The 13687-nt window shown below is 41.9% G+C and overlaps 2 non-coding genes across 2 annotated transcripts; one reads left to right on the top strand and one right to left on the bottom strand.

Annotated features, from left to right (window-relative positions):
- Nucleotides 1–5692: 5692 nt before the first annotated feature.
- On the top strand, nt 5693–5801 carry LOC141636110 (small nucleolar RNA R71). Its single transcript, XR_012540745.1, has one exon. It is a non-coding gene; the product is annotated as a small nucleolar RNA R71 (small nucleolar RNA).
- Nucleotides 5802–10975: 5174 nt separating this feature from the next.
- Nucleotides 10976–11081, bottom strand: LOC141636380 (small nucleolar RNA R71). Its single transcript, XR_012540997.1, has one exon. It is a non-coding gene; the product is annotated as a small nucleolar RNA R71 (small nucleolar RNA).
- Between the last annotated feature and the right edge of the window lie 2606 nt (nt 11082–13687).

Below are 13687 nucleotides of genomic sequence, written 5' to 3'. Positions count from 1 at the left end.
ATTAAAAATCAAGTTAGGGTTTCGAAATATTTGAGGAAAACGGCTTTAAACGCCTCCTCGTTGCTAATTAGTTTCGAAAATCAAGGGGGAAGGGGTAAAACAAGCAATTAAAGCATAAAAAGACAAGAAAACAAACCCTAGAATCGATTTCCCCAAATCGAATTTTCCGTCTCAAAGGCACATTACTCGAAAATTTCGCACTAAACCGCAGTAAAAATCGAAAATAAAGCATTCAAAGAAGATAAGGTAAATACCTTGAAGATTTACTCGAAGATTAGAGCAAGAAAAGATGAGATTCAGGAAGGGTTTGTCAGGAAATCGCAAGGTAGGGGGAGAGAATAAGGGTTCCTTTGATTTTCTGATTTTGGGAAATTGAAAGAATAAAAGAAGAAAGAGTGAAGACTTCCCTTATTAGCTGCATTCGATCCATGAATCGGTCGATCGACCCGGTGATGGATCGATCGACTGGTTTTCCATTTACACAGCTTCTGGACTTCCCGTGGTGGTCGATCGACTATATGACCCAGTCGATCGACCACTCCCCTATACACAGTAGCTTCTGTTTTCTCCACTTTAGTCGATCGACTGACTCACTTAGTCGATCGACTGACAACGCTGGCAATCAAACTTTAATTCGTCAAAGAGTCATTTTGCCATCATAACTACCTGTCTTTCTCTCACAAATATCCAGTAAACCACCTACGCACTTTGCATAAAATAAATTCCTGCAAAATTATCAAAGGCGCACACTCTCCGAACCAAGAAACGCTAATTAAAAGGAAATAAACAAATAAATAAAGCTCAAAATGCAAATTAAAAAAAAAAACAAAATAAACTTCCTAATTACAAAAAGTTACAACCCGGGTTGCCTCCCGGTTAGCACTGGTTTAAGAGGTCCCGCACGACCTTTTTACCTCACTCTGCATCATCCGATAACGGGTCGAAGTACAATACCTCGACTTGCCCAACATATGCATCTGATCCGTGATAATGCTTCACATATTGGCCATTAACCTTGAACCTTTCTCCAGCAGAGGTCTCCAATTCAACTGATCCGAACTTTGTGACCGCTGTGACCGTGTAAGGGCCAGTCCACCTGGATTTCAGCTTACCAGGAAATAAGCGGATACGAGCGTTAAAAAGGAGTACCTTATCGCCAATATGGAACTCGCGCTTGAGGATTCTCTTATCGTGCCAGCGCTTCGTTTTCTCCTTGTAGATCCTTGCATTGTCATAGGCCAGCAGTCTAAATTCCTCCAGCTCATTCAGCTGTGTCATGCGTTTCTCACGAGAGAGGTTAGGATCCAAATTCAAATCATAAATAGCCCACCAAGACTTACGCTCTAACTCAACAGGTAAATGACATGTCTTACCATAAATCAATCGGTATGGTGACATCCCGATATGGCGTCTTAAACGCAGTTCTATAAGCCCATAAGACATCATCTAACTTAAGACTCCAATCTTTCCGTGATTTAGAAACAACTTTAGCTAAGACTTCTTTCAATTCTCTGTTAGAAACCTCAACCTGGCCACTAGTTTGGGGATGATACCCCAAACCTCTACGATGTTGGACACCGAATTTAGTCAATAAAGCACTAAGTTGTTTCTCTTTAAAATGCATTCCCCCATCGCTAATGACAACTCGAGGAACACCAAAACGAGGGAAAATAATCTTTTTAAACAGTTTAATCACGGCTTTCGCATCGCAATGGGGAGTAGCAATAACTTCCACCCATTTGGATACATAATCTACAGCTACGAGGATATATTTATTACCTTGACTGCTCGGAAAGGGTCCTTGATAATCAATGCCCCAGACATCGAAAATCTCAACCTCAAGAATGCCTACCTGTGGCATCTCATGTCTCTTGGAAATATTCCCCGATCTTTGACAGGAATCGCACTCAGCAACAAAATTGCGACAATCTGCATGCAAAGTTGGCCAATAGAAACCAGATTGGAGTACCATAGCTACAATCCTGGACGGACCGTGATGACCACCATAAGTAGAAGAGTGGCAAGCCTCTAGGATATCCTTCACCTCCCATTGAGGTACGCATCTCCGGATGAGACCGTCTGCGCATTCCTTGAAAACATAAGGATCATCCCAAAAATATTGTCTAGCATCATAAGCAAACCGCTTCTTCTGCTGCCATGAAAGCTCGGGTGGTATCTTACCTATCACAGCAAAATTAGCAAAATCAGCAAACCACGGAGATGGATAAGACCCTGAAGTAGTAACAGCTAACAGACTCTCATCAGGAAAAGAATCATTAATAGGCAACGAATCCTCCCTTTCTTTCAGCTGCAGACGAGATAGGTGGTCAGCTACCACATTCTCTACTCCTTTCTTATCTTTGATCTCCAAATCAAACTCCTGCAAAAGGAGTATCCACCTCAAAAGCCTCGGCTTCGCATCTTTCTTAATAAAGAGAGTCTTTAACTCTGCATGGTCAGTATAAACAATAACCTTAGAACCTAACAAATAAGACCGAAATTTGTCTAGGGCAAAACTACAGCTAGAAACTCCTTCTCAGTGGTAAAATAATTGATTTGAGCCTCATCCAGAGTTCGGCTCGCATAATATATGGCATTTAAAGCTTTATTCTTTCGCTGTCCCAAAACTGCACCGACCGCATAATCGCTGGCATCACACATGATCTCAAATGGGAGGTCCCAATCAGGTAATTTGAATGATTGGCGCGGAAACTAGGGCCTCCTTTAACCTGTTAAAAGCGGTGAGGCACTCATCAGTAAATTCAAAGACGGCATCCTTAAGGAGCAAATGTGTAAGTGGTTTAGCAATTTTTGAAAAATCCTTAATGAAACGCCAGTAAAAACCAGCGTGACCAAGGAAACTCCTCGCTCCTTTAACATTCACGGGAGGAGGTAATTGCTTAATCACCTGCACCTTTGCCTTATCAACATGTATACCTTTATCAGAAATCAGATGCCCTAACACAACTCCCTCATTGACCATAAACTGACACTTTTCCCAGTTTAAAACAAGATTAACATCTATACAACGCTGCATGACTTTATCAAGGTTAGCTAAACAACGATCAAAGTCACTACCATAAACTGAGAAATCATCCATGAATACCTCCATAATATTTTCTATATAATCAGAAAAAATCCCCATCATGCACCTCTGAAAGGTAGCAGGGGCGTTACACAACCCGAAAGGCATTCTACGATATGCAAAAACACACCCGTGGACGAGTAAAAGTGGTCTTACTCGATCGTCCGGATGAATAGGGATCTGAAAGAACCCTGAATATCCGTCTAGAAAACAGAAAAATTTGTTAGAAGCAAGTCTTTCAGTCATTTGGTCAACAAAAGGGAGGGGGAAGTGGTCTTTCTTGGTGGCGGCATTCAATTGTCTATAATCAATGCACATCCGCCACCCTGTCACTACTCGAGTTGGTATTAATTCATTTTTCTCATTTTTAACCACGGTAGTCCCTCCTTTCTTCGGGACTACCTGAACTGGGCTAACCCACTTGGAGTTGCCAACTGTATAAATAATACCTGCATCGATTAGTTTCATCACCTCAGCCATAACAACTTCCTGCATCTTCGGGTTCAACTTGCGTTGACCCTGTCTGTAAGACTTGTGGCCTTCCTCCAACTCTATCCTGTGCATACAAACATCAGGGCTGATGCCCTTAATGTCATCCAAAGAGTAACCCAAAGCCTTCCTGTTTTTCTTAAGCACACACATCAAAGCAGACAGCTAGTCATCATTAAGCTTAGAGCTAACAATAGCTGGGTACTGCTCCGTATCATCTAGAAAAACATACTTAAGATTAGGAGGAAGTGGCTTACGCTCTGGCACTTTTACCTCTACAGCATATACAGAATCAGCTTCAATGGTGTAGCAAGTGTTGACCAAGTTCTCGTTGGCCAAGCTTAAAAGCATCTCATCTTCTTCCTCATTGAGCTCGTAGCTCTCCATTAAGGCTACCAAAGCATTTGGCTCCTCAGCATTCTCCACTGTAGTACCTGCACACTCATCTTAACCAGTTAGATCAGCTAAGGGATCCTTGGCCAAGGATCCCCTCCAATTACAAGTAACAGCCCTGTCAACAATATCAATGGAATAACACGTATCCTCGCCAGAGTTCGGCCGCCTTGTGAGCAAGACCGAACTCAATGGTGTCATCCCCTACCTCTAAGGTTATTGTTCCGCGTTTGACATCTATTACATTTTGTTGTATGTAAAAACGGTCTACCTAAAATAATAGGTATCTCGACTGTCCCTCCGCAATGTCCAAAACAACGAAATCGACAGAATAAAAAACTTACCCACTCGAACGGGTACATCCTCTAGAACTCCTATAGGTCTCAGAGTCGATCTATTTGCCATTTGAACGGTAATATCAGTCAACTTAAGTCTACCAATATTTAACCTTTCGCAAAAGCGAGAATATGGCATGACATCGACATGGCCCCTAAGTCACAAAGGACCTTTCCAATTACATGGTTACCTATAGTGCAAGGAATTGAAAAACTACCCGGTCCTTTAATTTAGGTGGCACATTAATTTGCGAAAGAGCATTACACTCTTCCAAAAAAGCAACATTACCATCATCACGAAAATTTCTCTTACGATTTAAAATATCTTTCATAAATTTAGCGTAAGAGGGTACCTGGGTAATTAAATCAGTGAAAGGAACCGTTACCTCGAGATTCTGGACCATCTCCAGAAACTTACCAAACTTACGCTCCAGCTTAGTAGCCTTCAAACGCTCCGGATACGGGAATGCAACACTGGCCGTAGGATCAGTAACCTTCGGCTTCCGTAGGTTTAAAATCCCCGTCAAATCATCAATGAGTGAAGAATCATGCAAACTAGTTGACGGATTTGCATCCTGTACTGGGAGGTCAGTCAATCGACTGATATTAGTGGTCGATCGACCAACTTGGCTGGGCGTGAACGATTCTGTTAATTGATTTCGTCGGGATTTCGATCGATCGATCGACAATGTTGGTCGATCGATCGATTGTCTTTGGTGTGAATAGTTTCTGATCAGAAACTATTTTATCTGACGCTTCAGTCGATCGACTGACAATGTTGGTCGATCGACCAGAAGTACTGGCAGTTAAGCTCATTTTTGTACCTGAAATTAGACTAGCTTCTTCATCATTTTCTGAGTCTCCTCTTGGCTTGTCGAAACCTTTATAAGAGAGGCCACTTCTGAGATTAATGGAGTTAATCGTTTCAATTGGCCCTTCACATTTACTTGAAGAATTGGCAACTTGCTTAGCCTCTATATTCTCCAGCTGCTTCACAAAATTCTTTGAGGACTCGATCCCGGCTGCTTCCATATTCGCCACTTGAACCAAAAGGCCTCGGACCATTTCCCTCAATTCTTCGATCTCATTTGAGTTATGAACGGGAATTTCAACTCTCTCCTTAGGAGCTTCAGTCGTCTCAAGCTTCTCGAGACGAGTAGTAATAGAAGTAATGAGTGTCACAACGGTACTCATTTCATCACTTTGCTTTTGTGACTTTCCACGTGAACTTCCAAACTCAGCTCTATGGACTGCCATCTCCTCAATAGTGTTCCAACCTTTATTTTGACCGGTATTGTTTTGGAACCTACCATTAGCAGCTGCATCCAGGATGACCTTGTAATCATCATATAGAGCGTTATAGAATACATTGCAAAGGTACCACTGCTGAAAACCGTGGTGAGGGACGGACCGAACCAAGTTCTTGAAACGTCCCCATGCTTCACAAAATTCCTCATCATTACCTTGCTGGAAGTTAGAAATTTTACTTCTCAAAGCATCAGTCTTTGTAAGTGGGATGTATTTTTTGTAGAAGGCCAATGCGAGAGATGTCTAATCTGTGACTCCAGTTGCTACCCTATCAAGGTAGCGGTATCAATCTCGCGCCGAATCCTTCAAGGAGTATAAGAACATCAACCCCTTTACTTCATCCTGAGTCACCCCAGCTGGTATAGGTATGGAACAGCAGTAGTCTGTGAAAATTTCCATATGCTTCAAGGGGTCCTTTGGCTGAAGATTATCATATATTGTAGCCATAATTGCCAAAATGAGAGTACTCAAGTCTTCCTCTCAAAGACCTGTCTTCTAACTGTGCAAAAGCAAAAACTAGAAGCAAAGGTAAGCAACGGCCTCAAGGAACAAAAGTTCCTTGAGACAAGAAAAATAAACTAAAATAAGGCAAACAGAATTACACCGTCTCCCCGGCAACGGCGCCAAAATTTGATACCGTCGTTTTGTATCAAAATTAAATTTATAATTCCAAACTAAAACTATAGCTAGTGATAGTAAGGGTCGAACCACAGAGAGACAAGGTTGATTTTGTTTGCTATTTTTCAGTCTATAAAAGTAACAATTAATTGGGGGGTTTTGAGATTGGTTGACTAAATTGACTAATTGCTAAAATGAAATTTCTCAACAAGATAAAAAGAGGATCGGGAAATTCGGTTCACCATGGCAATGGTCAGGACAATAAGGTAGCAGAAATCCTATAATACGGTCTCAGGGGGTATAAGCAAGCCTTTCGATCTATGCTCAAATTAACCTTGCGGTCTTCTAATTCCCCGAAATTTCTCAAAGCTTTCACTCAAGAGAAATTCCAATCTAATGATAATTCTAATTACTAATCTTTCAATCTAGTAAAAAGGCTTATCAAAAGACAACAAGATGATACGGAAGAATTCATGCTAACAAACAATCCTAATTTATGCCATGGCTCACCTCGTTCCCAATCAAAACAATTAGCTACGCATGACTAAAACTAAAATAATTGCTAAATTGATAACAAAGAACAAGATTGACATGATTGAATTTAAAAAAAGACAAAAGACAAAAGATGAATTTCTGGAATTAAATTGGTAGAACAAGAATTGAAATAACAAGAATTAAAAGAAGAGGAAACTTGCATAAAACTTACTAAGATGAACAACGTAATCCGATTCGATGTTCTCCGTCTCCCCATACCAGATCTTAAAACTGAGTTCTTCAATAATGAAAAGCATAACCTAATAATTGCTGCGTTCTACTGATAAAAGATGCCCAAAAAATAATTACAAGTTGGGCTTTTAAAAGTCTAACACGAAGAAATAAATCTCATTTCAGATCGTCGATCGATCGGCCAAAGATGGTCGATCGATCGATGGTAGCAATCCAAAGAGCGTCGATGAACTTGATGGTCGATCGACTTTACAGCATAGTCGATCGACTGATGGTGCTGTGCAGAAACACTTCTTTTCTTCAAAACCAGCTCCTCACTCCAATGCACGCATCCCGAGGTGAGTGAGTACAAACCTCATTCTTCCAAGCTTCCCTGAAGTTGCCCCCGGAGGACGATTTAGGCTCGATTTAGCTTACTTCCATTCATTCCTACAATAAATCATAGAAAATGCAAAGTACACCGTTTCGGGAGAAATAGTAGCTTAAAGCTAACAGATACGCATGGAAATACGTGCCAAAACCGCAGATAAAGTGTATAGAATATGCACGTATCACTCATGATCATTAATATGCCTCTTACGTGATAAAATTTCTTTCATAAATTAGAGGTAAGAGGGTACCTGTGTCAGCAATTTGGCGAATGGAACAGTCACCTGCAAGCTTTTCAGGAGCTCGGCAAATTTACCGAAATGTTGATTGGCCTTCGTGTTCTGTAATCGCCTCGGTAAGGGCACCGTAACAGTTATCTCGAGCCCTTTGTTTCTCTCTTCCAACGTATCAGCTGGATCAAGCTCCTTATCACTCGATCGAGACTTTTTGCCTCTCGATCGAGTTCTTCCTGGTGAAATATTACTCGATCGAGCACTAGCAGGCTCTCGATCAAGGTCTTCAATATCAACAGTGTTCGATCGAGCAAAAATACCACCCGATCGAACAGATTATTCAGCAATGTCACTCGATCGAGTGGTTTGCACCTCTCGATCGACCTCTTCTTTATCCTGTTCACTCGATCGAGTAATATTTCAACTCGATCTAGTCCTTTCAGCTTAAATTTTACTCGATCGACCCTCAAAAACAAGTCGATCGAGTATCTTCTTCGTGGTCAGCTCATTTTCAGCAACAATAAACTGTTCATCGGCATCGTTAGCCTTCCTCGGGTCTGATTTCGGTCCCTAATATGAATGACCGCTTCTCAAGTTAATTAAATTCACCGTCTCGTGTGGGTTCTTGTCAGCTTGAGACGGTAAAGGAACCTGCTTCCTCGTGGACTGGTTCGCGGCTAACTGGGCGACCTGGGTTTCAAGTGACCTAATGGATGCTTCTTTTTGTTGGTCACTTAGTTGCCATTGCTTTGTCAATGACTGAAACATCGTTTTCAACTCAGATAGCTTACTTACCCCACCTGAAGATGATGCACCTTGCTTGGGAGGAGGAAAGGAAGGAGGCTTTTGAAAGCCTTGTTGAGCCTTATGAGGAGGGACATATGGTTGCTGCTGCTGTGGTGGAGGAGTGGGATTGAGCACATTTTGACTTTTCCACCTCAAATTGGGATGGACTGCCCCTTGATTGTTGTAATAAGAACCCCTCCTTGCCTGTATTGTTGAAAAGCAAGGACCTGTTCTTTCTCAGTAAGACAGTCAATAGCAGTTTGACGTCATCTCCTCCACATCTCTCACAATTGACAGTTTCCTGTTTAATCAGCAAATGAACCGTATGTGGCTCCCCAGCGTTTTGCAGCTCAAATCTATCAAACCTAGCATTCATGGCTTCCAGCTGAGCCACAACTGCCTTGTCAACTGAATGAACTGTTCGAATACCGTCCCGTGGGTTCTGATATGTGCATATTGTATAGTCTTTTTAGCCTATTTTAGCACGTATTTCCATGCATTCTTGTACTGTTTATATAGTATTTTGCCCCCGAATTGGCTACTTTGGTTCGTTTTGTCCGTTTTGTAGAAATGAACGCGAAAGTAGTGGAATCGTACAATTTTTCGTCCTTTTTGCATGCATTTTGAGGAGACGGGATTTTCTGGAGTGAGTTTCTGCATTGGGATACGTGAAGGCACGGTTTACGAGGCAGTCGGGCACGAGTCTAAGCTAATTTGAAGGAAGAACATTTGATCGAGTGGTTTTATTACTCGATCGAATGGTTTCTACGTCATTGGTTGATCGATCGAGCACTTTTATACTCGATTAACAAGTGCTGAAAAGAGAGGTTACTCGATCGAGTAACTATTCTACTCAATCGAATAGATTTTCTGGAGTTTTGCTCGATCGAGTGGATTTATTGTACTCGATCGAGTGGTTTGGTCTGGCGTGGGCTTTAATTATCCCGTAAGCTTGTTTTAGCTTTTGGACTTAGTTTATTTTCTATTTAAACGCAACTTTACTAGGTTATTAGCTATCTTGAATCTTATCATCGACACTTTTTCTCAGTTTTTCATCTATCATTTTCATACTTCACTGTAACTTTGCCTTCGGGATTATTTCGCTCGGATTTGTGTGTTCTTTACGCCGGATTCTCATGATTGTAATCTCTTTCTCCTTTCTTAATAATAATCTTTACTTCATTGCTTTAATTCTTTGTTTTGCTTTATTTAATTTATGCCCTAATTTACTTTTTATGCAATTTGATTATCGTTTTAATATGTTGAATGCTGGTTATTTATCTGCTGTTATTTTTGATAGCATTAATAGAAATATGAGTAGCTAAATCTATTTCATGTTGGGATTAGAGGATCTACGGTAGAAATGTGATGATGTAGTAAATAGGTTAGATTAATTAATTGTGAGATTCTGTCACCATAGCAATTTAACTGTATTTTACCGACTTAGTTGAGTGCACGCTTCTGAGTCACCCTTTAATCTGGCTAAATTTAATCTTGGATCGGAAGATTGGACTAAATAGGCCTGGTATGAACAGTAAACTACCCTGACGAGGACGGAAGTTAAGTTAGTGGAAGTTTAGGGTAGAAAGTGGACCGGAAGGACCTTTCCATATCCGTCTCGCATTAATTTGGCTAAGTTGTTTACAGTTGAGTCACTGGACTACCGTAGTGAACCGAAATCCTGACATGTCCCTTCTCTATTTGATAGTTTAATTATATTTCTCTGCCTTTACTGCTCTTTTCTCTGCTTCTCATTCCTTTAAGCTTTTAGTTTAGAAAACCAATTCCAATTTAAACAACCCCCCCCCCCCCCATTTGTGACCAAATAGACGTACTTTTACAGATATCTTGCCTCTCTGAAAAGATCGACCTGACTTCCCTAGCTATATAGTTAGTTTAGTTAGTTTATTTTTTATAGGTACACGACAGCCCTGTCAAATTTTGGCGCCATTGTCGGGGAGGCAATTGCTCTATCTGTCTTTGTTTCGTTTATTTTATCCGTCTCAGAGAATTTTAATTCCTTGAGGCAGTTCTTATTTATTTTCTTTCAGTGTTGTTTATGCCCAGGTCAGACAGGTTTGAGTTAGTTGCAGCTGATTCAGAGCCAGAGAGACTATTTAGGCACAGACTCCGTCTGCAGAGAAAATCACGAAAGGAAGACTTGAGTACTTTCGAACCAGAGCTTCACCATTTTCTTTTCGCAGAAGACCAGTCTTTAGTAGAAGACATTCCTATTTCTGCCGATCAACCAGTAAAGATGCCGAACATTGCTAGTCACTCGGAGCCTAAAGCAGCCTCAATTCCAAAGGGTTTCAATCTCAAGACTGAGGATGGGAATACATTTGACATCCGTCCTTCCTATATCAATCTGGTGGAGAGAAATCTCTATAAGGGTGTGGCAGGTGAAGACCCGAGGAAGCACATGGAGGTCTTTACGGACTACTGTTCTACTATCCCCGCCACAAAGGAGGTAACTCAAGACAAGATTAAGGAGGTTCTGTTTCCTTTTTCTTTGACTGACTCAGCCAGGGAGTGGCTGACTGACTTGGACCGCGCGGCCGCAGGGGTTACCAACTGGGAGACCCTTGCTCTTGCCTTTTACAAGAGATATTTCCCTCCACAGCGCACCAATCAGCAGAGAGCAAAGATCACAAGTTTCAAGCAGGCACCTGATGAAACTTTATATGAAGCATGGTCCCGTTTCAAGAAGTTAGTGAGGTCTATTCCTCACCATGGTTTCGAACCGTGGTTTCTGTCTAACTAGTTATACAATGGGCTATATGATGATCACATAGCCATACTTGACGCGTCATCCAACGGAAGATTCCAAGAGAACACTGACGATGATAAGGGATGGGCCCTTATTGAAGAGATGGCGAATCACAGTGCTGAGTATGGAAACCTGAGGGATGGTATTAGAACAGTTCATGCAGTCGATAAGCAGGTTATGGGTCAGTTGGAAGCCATGAATGCTAGGTTTGATAAGTTGGAATTACATTCTGCTGGGGAGCCTCAGATGGTCCATTTGCTTACTATAGGGGAGACCGTCACATGTGAGAGGTGTGGTAGCAACGACGGCCATACTACCATTGGCTGTCTTACAGAGAAGGAACATGTCCTTGCCTTTCAACAATATAGGCAAGGAGGGGGTTCCTATTATAATAACCAAGGGGCAGTCCATCCCAATTTGAGGTGGACAACTCAAAATGTGCTAAATCCTACCCCTCCTCTGCACCAGCAGCAACCGTATGTTCCTCCACATAAGAATCAACAAGGCTTTCAGAAGCCTTCTTCCTTCCCTCCTCCCAATCACGGTGCATCATCTTCCGGTGGGGTGAGTGAGATAGGTGAGCTAAAGACTATGTTGCAATCTTTTAAAAAGCAGTGGCAGCTGAGTGATCATCAGAAAGATGCATCCATTAAGGCACTTGAAACTCAAGTTGCCCAGTTAGCCGCGAACCAATCTGCAAGGAAACCGGGCCAGACACAAGCTGACAAAAATCCACACGAGACGGTAAATTTAATCAATTTGAGAAGCGGTCGTTCATATGAGGAACCGAAGTTGTTGAAATCAGACCCGAGGAAGGTTATAACTGCTGATGAACAGTGTTCTGGTGCAGAAAAGGAGCTGACGGCTAAGAAAGTACTCGATCGACTAGTTTCTGGAGGTCGATCGAGTAAAATTGCTGAAGAAAGTACTCGATCGAGTGGAATTTCTACTCGATCGAGTGAACAGGAAAAAGGAACTGCTCGATCGAGTGATATTTATGATCGATCGAGTGACTTGGTTGAAGAAACTACTCGATCGAATGGGATTTTTGGTCGATCGAGTAGTATGGATAAGGAACAGCTTGATCGAGAGCCTGCTAGTGCTTGATCGAGTGAGAAATCACCTGAAAGACCTCGTTCGAGAGGAAAGAAGCGTCCGAAGGACTTAGAGCTTGATCCGGCTGACACGTTGGAAGAGAGGAACAAGGGACTCAAGATACCCATCATGGTTCCCTTCCTGAGGCGTCTGCAGAGTACTAAAGCTAATCAACAATTCGGAAAATTTGCCAAAATCCTGAGAAGCTTGCAGGTCACTGTGCCATTCGCCGAACTGCGGACACAGGTACCCTCTTACCTTAAGTTTATGAAAGACATTTTATCGCGTAAGAGGCACATTCATGATCATGAGACGGTAGCTTTGAGTTAGGTAGGGATGGCTCTAGTTCAGAATAAGTTACCACCCAAACAGTCAGACCCGGGTAGTTTTTCGATTCCGTGTCACATTGGTACCCATTTGATTGATAACGCGTTATGCGATCTTGGCGCTAGCGTGAGTGTCTTACCGTTGTCTCTGGCCAAGAGACTTGGTTTGACAAAGTTTAATAGCACCAACATGACTGTTCAGATGGCCGATCGTAGAATATCACGGCCACTAGGTGTAATAGAAGACATACCTGTTAAGATCGGGAGATTCTTTATTCCCGTTGACTTTTTTGTACTTGACATCCCCGAAGATGCCCATACCTCTATTATTATAGGGAGACCATTTTTGTTTACTGCCCGTGCAGTAATTGACGTCGGGGGAAAGACATTGACTTTTTAAGTTGGGGACGAGGAGTTGATATTCCATCAGTCTATGTTCCGGAGGGCTCCCATGCAAGCTCAGCCTTGCAATGCCCTCTCTTCTATTGACCCTCCTATTGACACTCCAAATGAAAATTTGGAGCGTTGTGCTGCTATTGTGACCCCTCCGCCTCAGGTTGAGAGCAAAAAGGAGGAAAGTTCGTCTGTTTTCCTTGCTGCAGGTACGGATGAAAATAATACAGCAGCTGTCAAGGGGTGTTGTGCAATTAATGTCAGTCAAGGTGGGAGTGACAATGTTACAGCCAGTGAGAAAGGAGCAAGGGTGAGAAAAGTTCGCGCATAGGTGGACTTCAACTATTCTCCTCCTAATGAATCAAGTTCAAGCTCATGGAAGCTGAAGAGGAAGATCAATGTTGCTGAGATGATGTCCTCCAGTCAGAAGCCCTTCGAGGAGCTACTGAATTGCCTTGGGAAGTGAGCGGGGACATGCCCCGTGTACCAATTTGTAAAAACAATTTTTAAATTTTCCGTTGAATTTATTTTATTGCTTTTAATTAGGAAAAATAGAATTTAGACATTTTTTTAGTGTAGATTAGAGACTATAGACTGTTCTTTTGCGTATTTGGTATTTTGGGATATTGTTGCAAGTGTTTTTATGCAGGTTTGGGGAATTTTACATAAATTCAAAGGAAGAATGACGAATTCAAGAGCTTACGCGAGGAAAAGAGCTCGATTGAGTACTTTTTGTACTCAATCGAGTGAAATATGGTCGA

The sequence above is a fragment of the Silene latifolia genome, chromosome Y (genome assembly GCF_048544455.1).
Source record: "Silene latifolia isolate original U9 population chromosome Y, ASM4854445v1, whole genome shotgun sequence".
NCBI lineage: Eukaryota > Viridiplantae > Streptophyta > Magnoliopsida > Caryophyllales > Caryophyllaceae > Silene > Silene latifolia.
This window is presented reverse-complemented; position numbering and strand designations above follow the sequence as displayed.